This window comes from Mus caroli, unplaced genomic scaffold (assembly GCF_978045245.1).
Source record: "Mus caroli unplaced genomic scaffold, Mus_caroli_1 scaffold_9, whole genome shotgun sequence".
Classification (NCBI taxonomy): domain Eukaryota; kingdom Metazoa; phylum Chordata; class Mammalia; order Rodentia; family Muridae; genus Mus; species Mus caroli.
In genome coordinates, this window is record NW_028227264.1 from 114,367,225 (window position 1) to 114,380,357 (window position 13,133).

At 37.7% G+C, this 13,133-nt stretch overlaps 1 protein-coding gene across 3 annotated transcripts in view; it reads right to left on the reverse strand.

Moving 5' to 3' along the window:
• Positions 1 to 13,133, reverse strand: part of Trhde (thyrotropin releasing hormone degrading enzyme) — a 415,327-nt gene that overhangs the window by 305,974 nt on the left and 96,220 nt on the right. The gene's annotated exons all lie outside the window — the stretch shown is intronic.

Sequence of the window (13,133 nt, forward strand, 5' to 3'; positions counted from 1 at the left end):
AACAGCATATGTGAAAGCTTTAGAACCAAAAGAAGCAAATACACCCAAGAGGAGTAGACAGCAGGAAATAATCAAACTCAGGGCTGAAATCAACCAAATAGAAACAAAAAGAACTATACAAAGAATCAACAAAAAACAGGAGCTAGTTCTTTGAGAAAAATCAACAAGATAGATAAACCCTTAGTTAGACTACCCAGAGTGCACAGAGACAATATCCAAATTTATTAAAATTAGAAGTGAAAAGGGAGGCATAACAACAGAAACCATGGAAATTCAAAACATCATCAGATCCTACTACAAGGGGTTACTCAACTAAATTGTAAAGTCTGGATGAAATGTCTAATTTTCTAGACACATAAAAGGTGCCAAAGTTAAAACAGGATCAGATAAGCCATCTAAACAGTCCCATAACCCCTAAAGAAGTAGAAGCAGTCATTAATAGTCCCCTAACCAAAAAAGGCCCAGGAACAAATGGGTTTAATGGAGAATGCTTTAAAGAAGACCTAATACCAATGCTCTTCAAACTATTCCACAAAATAGAAACCGAAGGTACACTACCCAATTCATTCTATGAAGCCACAATTACACTTATACCTAAACCACACAAAGACCAAACAAGGAAAGAGAACTTCAGTCCAATCTCCTTTATAAACATTGATGCAAAAATACTCAATAAAATTCTTGTCAACCAAATCCAAGAACACATCAAGTAGGCTTCATCCCAGGGATGCAGGGATGGTTCAATATATGGAAATCCATCAACATAATCCACTACATCAACAAACTGAAAGAAAAAAATACCACATGATCCTTTTACTAGATGCTGAAAAAGCATTTGACAAAATTCAGGATCCCTGCATGTTAAAAGTCTTGGCAAGGTCGGAATTGGAGCTGAGACAAAAGGATGGACTATCTAGAGACTGCCATATCTAGGGATCCATCCCATAATCAGCCTCCAAATGATGACACCATTGCATACACTAGTAAGAGTTTGCTGAAAGGACCCTGATATAGCTATCTCTTGTGAGACTAGGCCGGGGCCTAGCAAACACATAAGCAGATGCTCACAGTCAGCTATTGGATGGATCCTAGGGCCCCCAATGGAGGAGCTAGAGAAAGTATCCAAGGAGCTAAAGAGATCTGCAACCCTATAGGTGCGACAACATTATGAACTAACCAGTACCCCGGAGCTCTTGACTCTAGCTGCATATGTATCAAAAGATGGCCTAGTCGGCCATCACTGGAAATAGAGGCCCATTGGACATGCAAACTTTATATGCCCCAGTACAGGGGAACACCAGGGCCAAAAAGTGGGAATGGGTGGGTAGGGGAGTGGGGGGGGGGGTTATGGGGGACTTTGGGATAGCATTGGAAATGTAATTGAGGAAAATACCTAATAAAAAATATTTTAAAAAAAAAACATAGTACTTGAAGTTCTAGGTAACACAATTAGACAACAAAAGGAGGTCAAAGGGATACAAATTGGAAAGGAAGAAGTCAAAACAGCACTATTTGTGAATTATATGATCATATACATAAATGACCCCCAAAATTCCACCAGAGCACTCCTAATGCTGATAAACAACTTCAGCAAAAAGGCTGGATATAAAATTTACTCAAACAAATCAGTAGCTTTCCTCTACTCAAAGGATAAACAGGCTGAGAAAGAAATTAGGGAAATGACACAATACACATTAGTCATAAATAATATTGTATGCCTTGGTGAAACTCTAACCAAGCAAGTGAAAGATCTGTATGACAAGAACTTCAAGTCTCTGAAGAAAGAAATCGAAGATTTCAGAAGATGGAAAGATCTCCCATGCTCATGGATTGGCAGGACTAAAAGAGTAAAAATGCCCATCTTGCCAAAAGCAATCTACAGATTTAATGCAATCCTCATCAAAATTCCAAGTCAATTCTTCATAGACTTGGAAAGAGTAACTTGCAAATTCATCTGGAATAACAACAAAAACCCAGGATATCGAAAACTATTCTCAAAAATTAAAGAACTTCTAGAGCAATCACCATCCCTGAATCAAGTTGTATTACAGAGCAATAGTGACAAAAATTACGTGGTATTGGTACAAAGACAGGCAGGAAGATCAATGGAATAGAATTGAAGACCCAGAAATAAACCCACACACCTATGATCACTTGATCTTTGACAAAGGAGATAAAAGCATCCAGTGGGAAAAGGCAGTTTTAACAAATGGAGCTGGTTCAATGGGTGGTCAGCATATAGAAAAATGCAAATCGACCCATCCTTATCTCCTTGTACAAAGCTCAAGTCAAAGTGGATCAAGGACCTCCACATAAAGCCAAATACGCTGAAAATTATAGAGGAGAAATGGGGGAAGAGCCTTGAACACATGGGGCATAGGGGGAAAATTCCTGAACAAAACACCAAGGGATTATGCTCTGAGGTCAAGAATCAACAAATGGGACCTCATAAAATTGCAAAGTTTCTATAAGGCAAAGGGCACCGTCAATAGGTCAAAAACTCAACCAACAGATTGGGAAAAGATCTTTACCAATCCTACATCTGATTGAGAGTTAATATTCAATATATACAAAGAACTCAAGAAGTTAGACTCCAGAGAACCAAATAACCCTATTAAAAGTTAGATACAGAGCTAAACAAAGAATTCTCAACTGAGAAATATCGAATGGCCAAGAAGCACCTAAAGAAATGTTCAACATCTTTAGTCATCAGGGAAATGCAAATAAAAACAACCCTGAGATTCCACCTTACACCAGACAGAATGGCTAAAATCAAAAACTCAGGTGACAGCAAATGCTGGCAAGGATGTGGAGAAAGAGGAACACTCCTCCATTGCTGGTGGGAATTCAAGCAGGTACAACTACACTGGAAATCAGTCTGACAGTTCCTCAGAAAATTAGACTTAGTTTCTGAGTACCCAGCTATACCACTCCTGGGCATATACCCAGAAGATGCTCCAACATGTAATTAGGACACACCCTCCACTATGTTCATAGCAGCCTTCTTTATAATAGCCAGGATCTGGAAAAAACCCAGATGTCCTTCAACAGAAGAATGGACACAGAAAATGTGGTACACAATGGAGTACTACTCAGCTATTGGAATGACGAATTTATAAAATTCTTAGGCAAATGGATAGAACTAGAAAATATCATCTTAAGTGAGGGAACCCAATTGCAAAAGAACACACATGTTATGTACTCACTGATAAGTGGATATTAGCCCAAAAGCTCCAAATAACCAGGATACAATTCACAGACCACATGAAGTTCAATAAGAAGGAAGACCAAAATGTGGGTGCTTCGGTCCTTCTTAGAAGAGCAAAATACTCACAGGAGCAAATATGTAGATAAAATGTTGAGCAGAGACTGATGGAAAGGCCACCCAAGAGACTCTCCCACTTGGGGATTCATCCTACATACAGTTATCAAACCCAGACACTATTGTGGATGCCAAGAAGTGCATGCTGACAGGAGCCTGATACGGCTGTCTCCTGAGAGGCCCTGCCAGAGTCTTACAAATGCAGAGGCAGATTGTAGTATCCAATCATTGGACTGAGAGAGGGGTCCCCAATAGAGGAGTTAGAGAAAGGACTGAAGGAGTTGAAGGGTTTAGCAAACCCATAGGAAAAACAACATATCAACCAACCAGAACCCCCCCAGAACTCCCAGGGACTAAGCCATTAACAAAGGAGTGTATATTACTCCAGCTGCATATGTAGCAGAGGATGGCCTTATCAGGCATCAGTGGGAGGAGAGGTTCTATGAAGGCTGGATAGATGCCTTCTAGGGGAATCTTCTAGGGCGGGGAGATGGAAGTGGGTGAGTGGATGGATGATGAAACACCCTCATAGAAGCAGGGGGATGGAGGGTGTGATAAGGTGTTTCTGGGAGGGAGGGAAACCAGGAAAGGGGATAATATTTTAAATGTAATAAAATGTAAAAAAGAAAATATACAATTAAAAAGAAAAGGAACATTGGGGAACTGGGACAATACAATACCTCTTAAAGTCATATCAGGTGTTTGACACCAGTGTCCATGCAATCATTTTCAAAGATAAATATCGACAAGCATGGTAGCACATGCTGCTCATCCTAGCAAATTCATATCTGTGAGTTTGTCATGCTGGTCTACATACTCACTTCTATAGCATAACCCATTTCTGAACCACCAACCAAAGAGTGAGCACAGGCTGAACCTAGGTCCCCTGACCATATGTAGTAGATGTGCAAAGAACCCCCAACAGCTGGAGCAGGAACTGCCCCTGAGTCTGTTGCCTGCCTGTCTGTGTATCCCATCCCCTAACTGGGCTATCTTGTCTGTCTTCAGTGCGGTAGGATGTTCCTAGTCCTGCAGAGACTTGATGTGTCAGGGTAGGAAGGTAATGGGGGATATTGGTGGGATGATACCCAGACGGGGGTTCCTGTTCTCAAAGAAGAAGGAAGGAATAGGGGAGGATCTTGTGAGGGTTCTCTATGAGGAAAGGGCAGGCTGATATTGGGATATAAAGTGAATAAATAAATAAATTTAAAAAAAATCACTATAATAAAAATAAATTTTTTCTTTTATTTAATAAACAGTCTCTTTCACTAATAGTTACAAAACAATGATATGTTGTTGCTGAATTCTCAGCCAATTAAGCTGAACTCATCCGTATCTATGAATACACTTTCAGTTGGTGCTTCTTCCTTCAAACCAGTAAAACAGAGCAAACCCCAAAGAAATATCAGGTAATAGGGCTCTGAGAAGAAAAACATATATTGGTACAAAGAGAAAAATGTGTGGTAAACAAAAAAAAAAACTAAACATCTAGAACTTTAGTGTTATTTAAAAAATAATGTTTATTTCTAAGGAAAACTGAAATGACACCAAGCCTTGACCAACATGAAAAGCCAGTGCTTGTGTGAGGAGAAGGCCAAGAAACATAAAGTTTGGGGTGGGAAGAAGAGATAATAAGATCCCATAGGGGTGGAGAAGGTCTTGGGGGCCCTGGAGGCAAGGAACTGAGGCTATCTATGACATTGATGTATACAGCATCTGGCTGCTGTTTTGAGAAGCCGAGAGTGACTTTAGAATCTAAGGCAGTGCCGTGATGTGAAACCATTAAGGGGGATTATTCAGCCAATGGAATGATTAAGGTTTCCTCAGACATAGAAGCCATTGAACAGAAATTTTAATATTACATAGAAATTTTATTCTATAGAATTTATAGTGTGAGGGGCAAAGCTATCTCCATCAGATAGCCCTGACCCTAGTCAAAGAACACATTCTGAGAATGGGGAGAATTCAGAAACCAGGATGGATAATGAGTTAAATGACAGTACTCAGAATCAGATGCAAGCTACTATGAAAACCACGTGATAAGCAATCATTTGAGGGGGTGGGGGGGTGGGGGAATCAGAAAGGAATACCAGAACCTCTCAGTGAATCTTCCCCCTGTAATCCATGCCACAGAGTCAGAGCAGATAAACAATCACAAACACCTCTGTGATGAAGTTGAAAACAAGCTCCATCCTAAATCTCACTCCAGAGCAAATGCAGCTTTAAAAAGAACCAAGACTATTATGGCTGATAAAATGGCTCCAGTGGCTTGTTTCTACTTACATCTCTCCTCCTTCTCCTTTATAGAATTTTATCAAAGATTCGGGAGTAATACCCTTGCTGAGAATCCCGACACTGGTTTGCCACCCACCACAGGGCTTCTTTTAAGTTCGGTGACCCTTATACTATGGAGGGACAAGTTGTCTATATTTAAAGTGTATATTTTGTCCTCTGTCAGACTTCATGTTTTATAACCATCCATCCCGTGTCTTCAGCCCTTTCTGTGTCTGCTCTAATGCGTTATGCCTGGTAGCAAGTGCAGCCATATTGCTGATTGACATGGTATGACAATAAGCTTTCGGGAGTCCTTGTCTATTACAGTACTAAAACACAACTATAATAGAGTCACTATACCTCCCAACTATGCTTTTCTCCAGGCTAGTGAATTAGTATTGTAGCAATCACTAGTCTCTGCTTGTAACGCACTTTACTTTTATTTACTATAAATATTTACTATAGATGGCATTTTCCAGTTCACTGTGGGGCTTAAGTCATATGTAGGTACTTCATGGAAAAAGCAGTGTTTTTTTTAATAGTTGTATGTCTATTGGCATATGCCTACACACACACACACACATACACACACACGCGTGCGTGTGCGTGTGTGTGCGTGTGTGTGTGTGTGTGTGTGTGTGTGTGTGTGTGTAGTAGTAGTAGTAGTAGTAGTAGTAGTAGTAGTAGAATGAAAACAATCCCTAGGACTAACAACATCCTATGCCCTAGCCTATAGAACTTGTAAACATTACCTTATGTGGGAAGAAAGGGCTTTGCAGATGCCATCAACTTAAGAATCCTGAGAATGGGCTATTACACAGGTTACCCAGGTAGGCTCAAAAGAGGGAGCCAGAGGATGCTAAGCAGGTACAGATGACAGAGCAGAAGAGCAATGTAAAGATCCAAAGAATACAGAGTAGTCATAAACACTGGGTGCCAGGAATGGAACAGGGAAGTTGAGCGACCAGATCACCTTCAAAGCCTCCAAAGAAACAAGCCCCTTGGACTGCATTGGGATCTCTAACCTCTAGGGCAGGGAGAGAAGAAATTTGTGTCACATTAAAGCCAATGAATTTATGGTAATCTGGGACACCTGCAATGGGAAACTAATCTGTTGTAACGTTTTGTCTTCCTGGCAGTTAATGCGCTGCTGTGTGTTGAATTTTCTGCGTCTCCTGGGAGTACATTTTTATGTGTATGTGTTTCTGTATCATAGACATAATTCTTTACAAGTTCTCAACCTGCTAATTTTGACATGCCTGTGTTATTCAGCCATGTTACCTCCAAGCATATTGTTACACAGAACTGGCACACACACATAAACATAAACATGAGTTAATAAAAGTTAGCATTATCTACAAGGCTTTCCCCCTAAATGTTGTCCTACCATATATACCCCAGATTACTGGAAATTTTAGAATGCCATTCAGTATACACATACAAGTTCTGGCTCTGGAAGATATATATTTGTAAACATAAACACATATATACATACATATATATAATAAATAAATCATTAAAGGCACATATATGTTTATATGTATTATTACTATTTCTTACAAACGTATACATATATAATATAATATAATATAATATAATATAATATAATATAATATAATATAATATAATATATAATAAAAGCATAACAAATTAAAAAGTAGTATCTAAATATATATGTATATATGTATATATATGTATATATATATATGTATATATATACACACACACTTATTTTTTAAAGCTTTCCCAACATCGTTCTTCAGTGAAGATATATTCACAAGAATGCTTTTCTTTTTAACCTCTAGTGTTCCTTTTCCCTAAACAGTAAACAATCAACAACAAGAGTCACATCCAATGTTTGGGAATCCAAAAAAGTCATTAATCCTGTCACATCCCATAAATATCACAGAAGAGTTTAATCCCTTTCTGAGATAGAGTAGGTTTTTTTTGTTTTTGTTTGTTTTTGTTTTGGTTTTGGTTTTGTTTTGTTTTTTTGTACACTGAGTTGGGTGTTTTGTTTTGCTTGGATTTTAAAGATTTAGGAAATGCCTTTATTAAGTTCTCAGTTCTATAAACACTCACGTTCCTTGAGTGCAAATGACAGCCAAGTATATCTATTTGTGAATGTAGGACTTGGTGATCAGTTGAATTCAGTTTTAAGTTAGTCTAGTCCTTCTGTCCTTCAGTCCTCCATCCCAATCATCTGATGGCACCTCATAGGTATACCATCTTCTCCTGTAGACCTCAGCATTTAGTGAGAACACAGCACCCTTCCTATTCAAACATCTCTGTTGTATCTTCCAGTGATGCTGGCCCTCCTTCTTCCTCTCAGTGTCCAAACTTCGGGAATGTTCCATTGATTTATTAAGCACATATTTATTGAAAGGTCACCCTGTATTAGGCTTTCCTCTAGGTTCTGGAGTGAACCAAACATCAGAAATTCTATTATAGGGGCTGGAGCAATGGCTTAATGGTTAACAACACTGACTGCTCTTCCAAAGGACCTGGGTTCAATTCCCAGCACCCGCATGGCAGCTTGCACCTACCTATCTATAACTATAGTTCAATACATGCATGCAAAACACCAATGCAGGTAAAATAAAAATAAATAAAAAATTTAAAAGGTTTACAATAGAATTCTATGATAAGAGTTTGTGTTATAAGATGGGTAACATGGAAGAAGAATCAGGCATCGTTAAGGCAGTGGTAGGTTCTCAACAGAAATTTATGTCAATGGAATGGGCTCCATCAGACCCTTGAACATCTTCTACTAGATTTAGTTCTGGATACCTTGCGGGTTCCGGATACTTGTGGGTTATTGGTTCTGGGTATGGTATTGGGAAAATTTATACTTATAATCAGATGTCAGCTTCTGATATGTCACCTACTGATTTGTGTAAATCGACTTTGAAACACACAAACTTTCCGATTTAATTCTGTTTTCTGGTGTGTTTTTTTTGTTTTGTTTTGTTTTGTTTTTTTTTTTTTGTATCCAACTTGTCTCACACATGGGATTCCTAGAACAATACCACAAAGGAATGGTGAAAGGAATTGCCTTGTTCTGGTTGTACTTGGAACGCGGACACAGTCTCACTGTCAATGATAACTCTTGCCACACAGTAAGATGCATTTCCCATTCACTGTTTGCCAAGAACTGTAGCATGCATGCCACTGGATCTTTCTAATGCATCCTTCACAAATATTTAAATCACATATTTCTACCTTTTAGCCTGTGACCTATTAAGTAGTGAATTACAATAGCATGCTCTCTAAGGTTAAACTATTAACTGTATTCAACTGCATGCAGTGTGATAGAGAATCCATTCACCCATATTGAGTTTTTGTTTGTTTGTTTAAGGTGTAATTTAACCTTCCCAGAGAGTTGGTAAAGCATGCCTATAAAACTGTGAACCTAATGGTTTGAAGAAGGATTCGACTTCTGATGACTGCTTTAATAGCTTTAAGGCAATTTGTAATTTTATCCAAAATCTTATTCCCTTTGTTATTTTTAAACCATGAGAGTACATTCTCAGTTTTCTCATTCCTATTATATCTCTCTTATGTATAATTATTCTTAACTGAGATCATGTACCTTCTCTTTTATTAAAACGGTTTTAAAAATCTATTGTAGTCCTTTTTGAATGATTTTATTTTTATTTTTTGTGATCATAATTTAATTTATATAATTTTATCTTCCCTCCAAGCTGTCTGGTATAGCAAGTAGCCGGTTCCTTTAAAAGAACTCTCTGGTTTGGCTGGACCCATTGTTTCTTATTATTGTTTCATGGTTACTACTGTGCTTTTCTACTTCTTGAGTTTATTACAGCCGGTTGTTTCTACAAACTCTACAATAAAATGATCATACGACCAATTTTATCTCAAGTATATCTTTACAATTTATCTTTGTCTCAGCTATAAATTCTGAGAACTAATTTAGTTGCATTTCACCAAGCCTAATGTGATTTTCCCATTCCTTTGTTAATTTCTACCTAGTTCATGACCTCCCACTTGACGAATAGAATGTTTAGAAGAACACTTTCAGGTCTCTAGTAATGTGATTATTAATTTATCTATGTTTTATTGCTATCTAATATAATTAATTGCAAACAAATGATTTAACATTGATGTTTGGTAGCTTTTGGTTTTTGTCCTGCTTGCTTTTGCTGTGGTATGCATGTCTCTAGGTACATGCTCCAACAATCTGTGAGTTTTGTAAGCAAAAGCTATAAGTGCTTAAAAATAACATCTAACCTCTGCAGTTTAGGAACTTGGTTCTATAAACATTCATCAGATCAATACAGTACAAAAGTAACTTTTCAGACCCTGAAATCTCAGTTAAGATTCTTACCTTTAATGATTTTAGAAAGTTGTTAAAAATCTCCTGCAAATACATTGATCATCATGTGGCTCTGCCATTTGTTTGCTATTTGGGGCTGCACTGAGAGTCAAACCCTGAGACTTCCTTATATATATTAGGTAAGGATTCTATCACAGAGCTATGTCCCCAGCCCTGCCAACTTTTTGTCTCCTATATTTTGAACCAATATTAGGTGTGTATGGTTTCCTATCTTCTTGTTAAATAATTTCATAATCTTTAGCCTTAGTAATACTGATGCCTTAAAAAAGTCTATTCATCAAATTTAACTAAATGCTCTACTAACACTCAAAGTGTTGAGCCTTATGTTTTAAATTCAACTTCCATGAACAGCATAGATTTATATTTCATTTCTCAATTTAGTCTACCTCTCTGAAAAATACACAAGAAAATTTAGTTAGTGGTTACATGCCTGAAATAGGTAATAGATGGTAGATAGATAGATGATAGATAGATAGATAGGTAAATGATAGAAATATATAGGACAGACATTTGTATTTTCCCACTCTTCAATATTATTGAATGATTGAATTGAATTTGTACTTTTTTTTTCTCCTTGCTTTGATCTTGATCCTTAGACTCATTTGTATTTGTATACTGTATGATCTATCAGTGATACACCTAATGTATATTTGTAATGGCTTAACATGGTCTAGTGTAGCTGGCCGTGGTGGTGCACGCCTTTAATCCCAGAACTCGGGAGGCAGGGGCAGGCAGATTTCTGAGTTCGAGGCCAGCCTGGTCTACAAAGTGAGTTCCAGGACAGCCAGAGCTATACAGAGAAACTCTGTCTCGAAAAAACCAACCAACCAACCAAACAAACAAACAAAAACATGGTCCATGGTCTAATTTTACTGGACTGAAAGAAACACAAGGTCCAGAATATACTATTCATTCAAAATAATTTGACATTTAAGTAAGAAGTTATGGAACTAAACCACTTAGCTTTAGATCCTGGCTATGATTCTTAATATTGATGGATAAATTGCTAGTTACATACAATAAAATCTTCACCTAAAATTAAATTTATAATGAGAAGAGTTCAATTTAATTACTAATTATGATAATCAAATCAGTCACTGTATGAAATAGGTTTTAAAATGTGGTCATCAGAACAGCCAACCAATGGTTGATCCAACTTAAAACCCATTCTATGGGAGAAAGCCAACCCTGACACTATTAATGATACCTTCATATGTTTGCAGTCAGGAAAGTAGCAATACTGTCTTGTCTGCTGAGAGGCTTTATCCAGTACCTGATGGAAACAGATGCACAGACCCACAGTCAGCCATCAGGCAGAGCGCAGAGAGTTGTGTAGAAGAGTGGGGACTAAGGCTTAGCAAACCAGAGGGGTCAAGTCAACCACAAGAAGACTTAGAGAGTCAACTAACCCAAGTCCATGGAAGCTCACTGAAACTGGACTACCAATGAAAGAGCATACAGGATCTGGGCTTAGCATCCCCTACAGATTTGTAGCAGATATGCAGCTTGGTCTTCATGTGAGTCCCCTGACATTTGGATCAGGGGCTATCTCTGACTCTATTGGCTGCCATTGGATCCTCTTTCCCTACCTGGACTGCCTGGTCAGGCTTCAGTGGGAGAGGATGCAGTTAGTCCTGCTGGAACTTGATATCCAAGGGCAGATAGTCTACCAAGAGGGGGGACTTCTTCTCTGAGGAGAAGGGGGTGGTGTACTGAGAGGAGGGGTTTATCAAGGAGAATGGGGAGGAGAGGAGGGAGGGTCCCAACAACTGGAATGTAAAGTGAATAAACAAATTAATTAATAGAAAAAAGTAGTCAGCAAATGTACATTAGCTATTATGAGTTTATTTATTCGTGTTTACAATAATTAGTACAGATCATTAGTTAATGGGAGCTGTTTTTTTAAATTTATCATTGATTCGTTAACTTTTTTGTTTTAACAATGCTCTTTTCCATTTCAGTTAAACTTTCTTCCTTAGGGATATGTCTTATGGTCATTGTTTTCATAAGGGCCTATAAACAGAAACTACCTCATTTTTAACACCAACCCTTTTACTTAAAAGATATTGCCTACATTATGAGACTAGAAGCCTAGGTAAACTGTAATGTGACTTTAACTTCATACTTGGAAGATAAGTGTTACTTGATGAAGGTACTCTGCTTTTCATGCCTGAGAAGTCACTTGTCTGTCTTACCTTAATAGGTATCTTCTTCTCTAGTTGATGTTTCTCTAAACATGAAAACATTTAAGTACACACAACATCAGAAGAAGCAGCCTCTCTATGAACAATCTTTGGTTTTTAAATGTGCTGAGAATATGCATTTATATCCCTTGTCTTTGAAATGTCTTAATGAAGATTACAGGTCTTATAACATTTTATTCAAATCATGAGCATGTCAAAAACTTCTTGCCTTTTTGTTAAACCACCGTTCTTATGCACGCTTTTAAAAGTATATATTTCTACTTTTTCCCACTACATTTTTATACTTTATAGTTTCCACCACATTTATTTTAATGCACTCTCCTCAGGCTGCTCTTGTTTCTCTCTGCTTCCCCTCAATGTCCTAACCCTAATCCACCAGCAAATCATTTTGCTTTTGATCTTCAACAGATTTTAACCTATAAATTCTCTCTACATCCACCATCTCTCATGTCAACTGTTGGGTTATTTTAATAAACTCATAACCTCTCATCTCTCTCTCTCTCTCTGCTCCATATCTACTTTAACAACATACCAGAAATTTCATTATGGAGAGTAAATACAGACATGAGACATCCACCTTAAAATGTTCATTTGAGTCAGATAGGGTGGCCTAGCTACCATTTCAGCACTAAGGAAGCTAAAGGAAGACAATCACAAGTTCAATGGTAGCTTAGTCTACACAGCAACATTGTCTTCAAGTTTAGTGGGAAAAAAACAACCTCACTGGTACTTATAAAAGTTGCCACACCCTTTGCTTAACCTTGAGCATCTCCCACAATGAGTGTTCTCAACCACACCTCAAGCCATTTTATAAGTACTTCTACCAACCACACAAATCTTCTACCACCATTTCTTCAAGGAAGCCATCTTTGAGATACAAATTTGGATACAGATTTTTTGCCCTCTCATTTATAAGTTCTTTGATAAATTGATACAATATATTTTGATTATATTCATTTATCTTCTCAAATTCCTC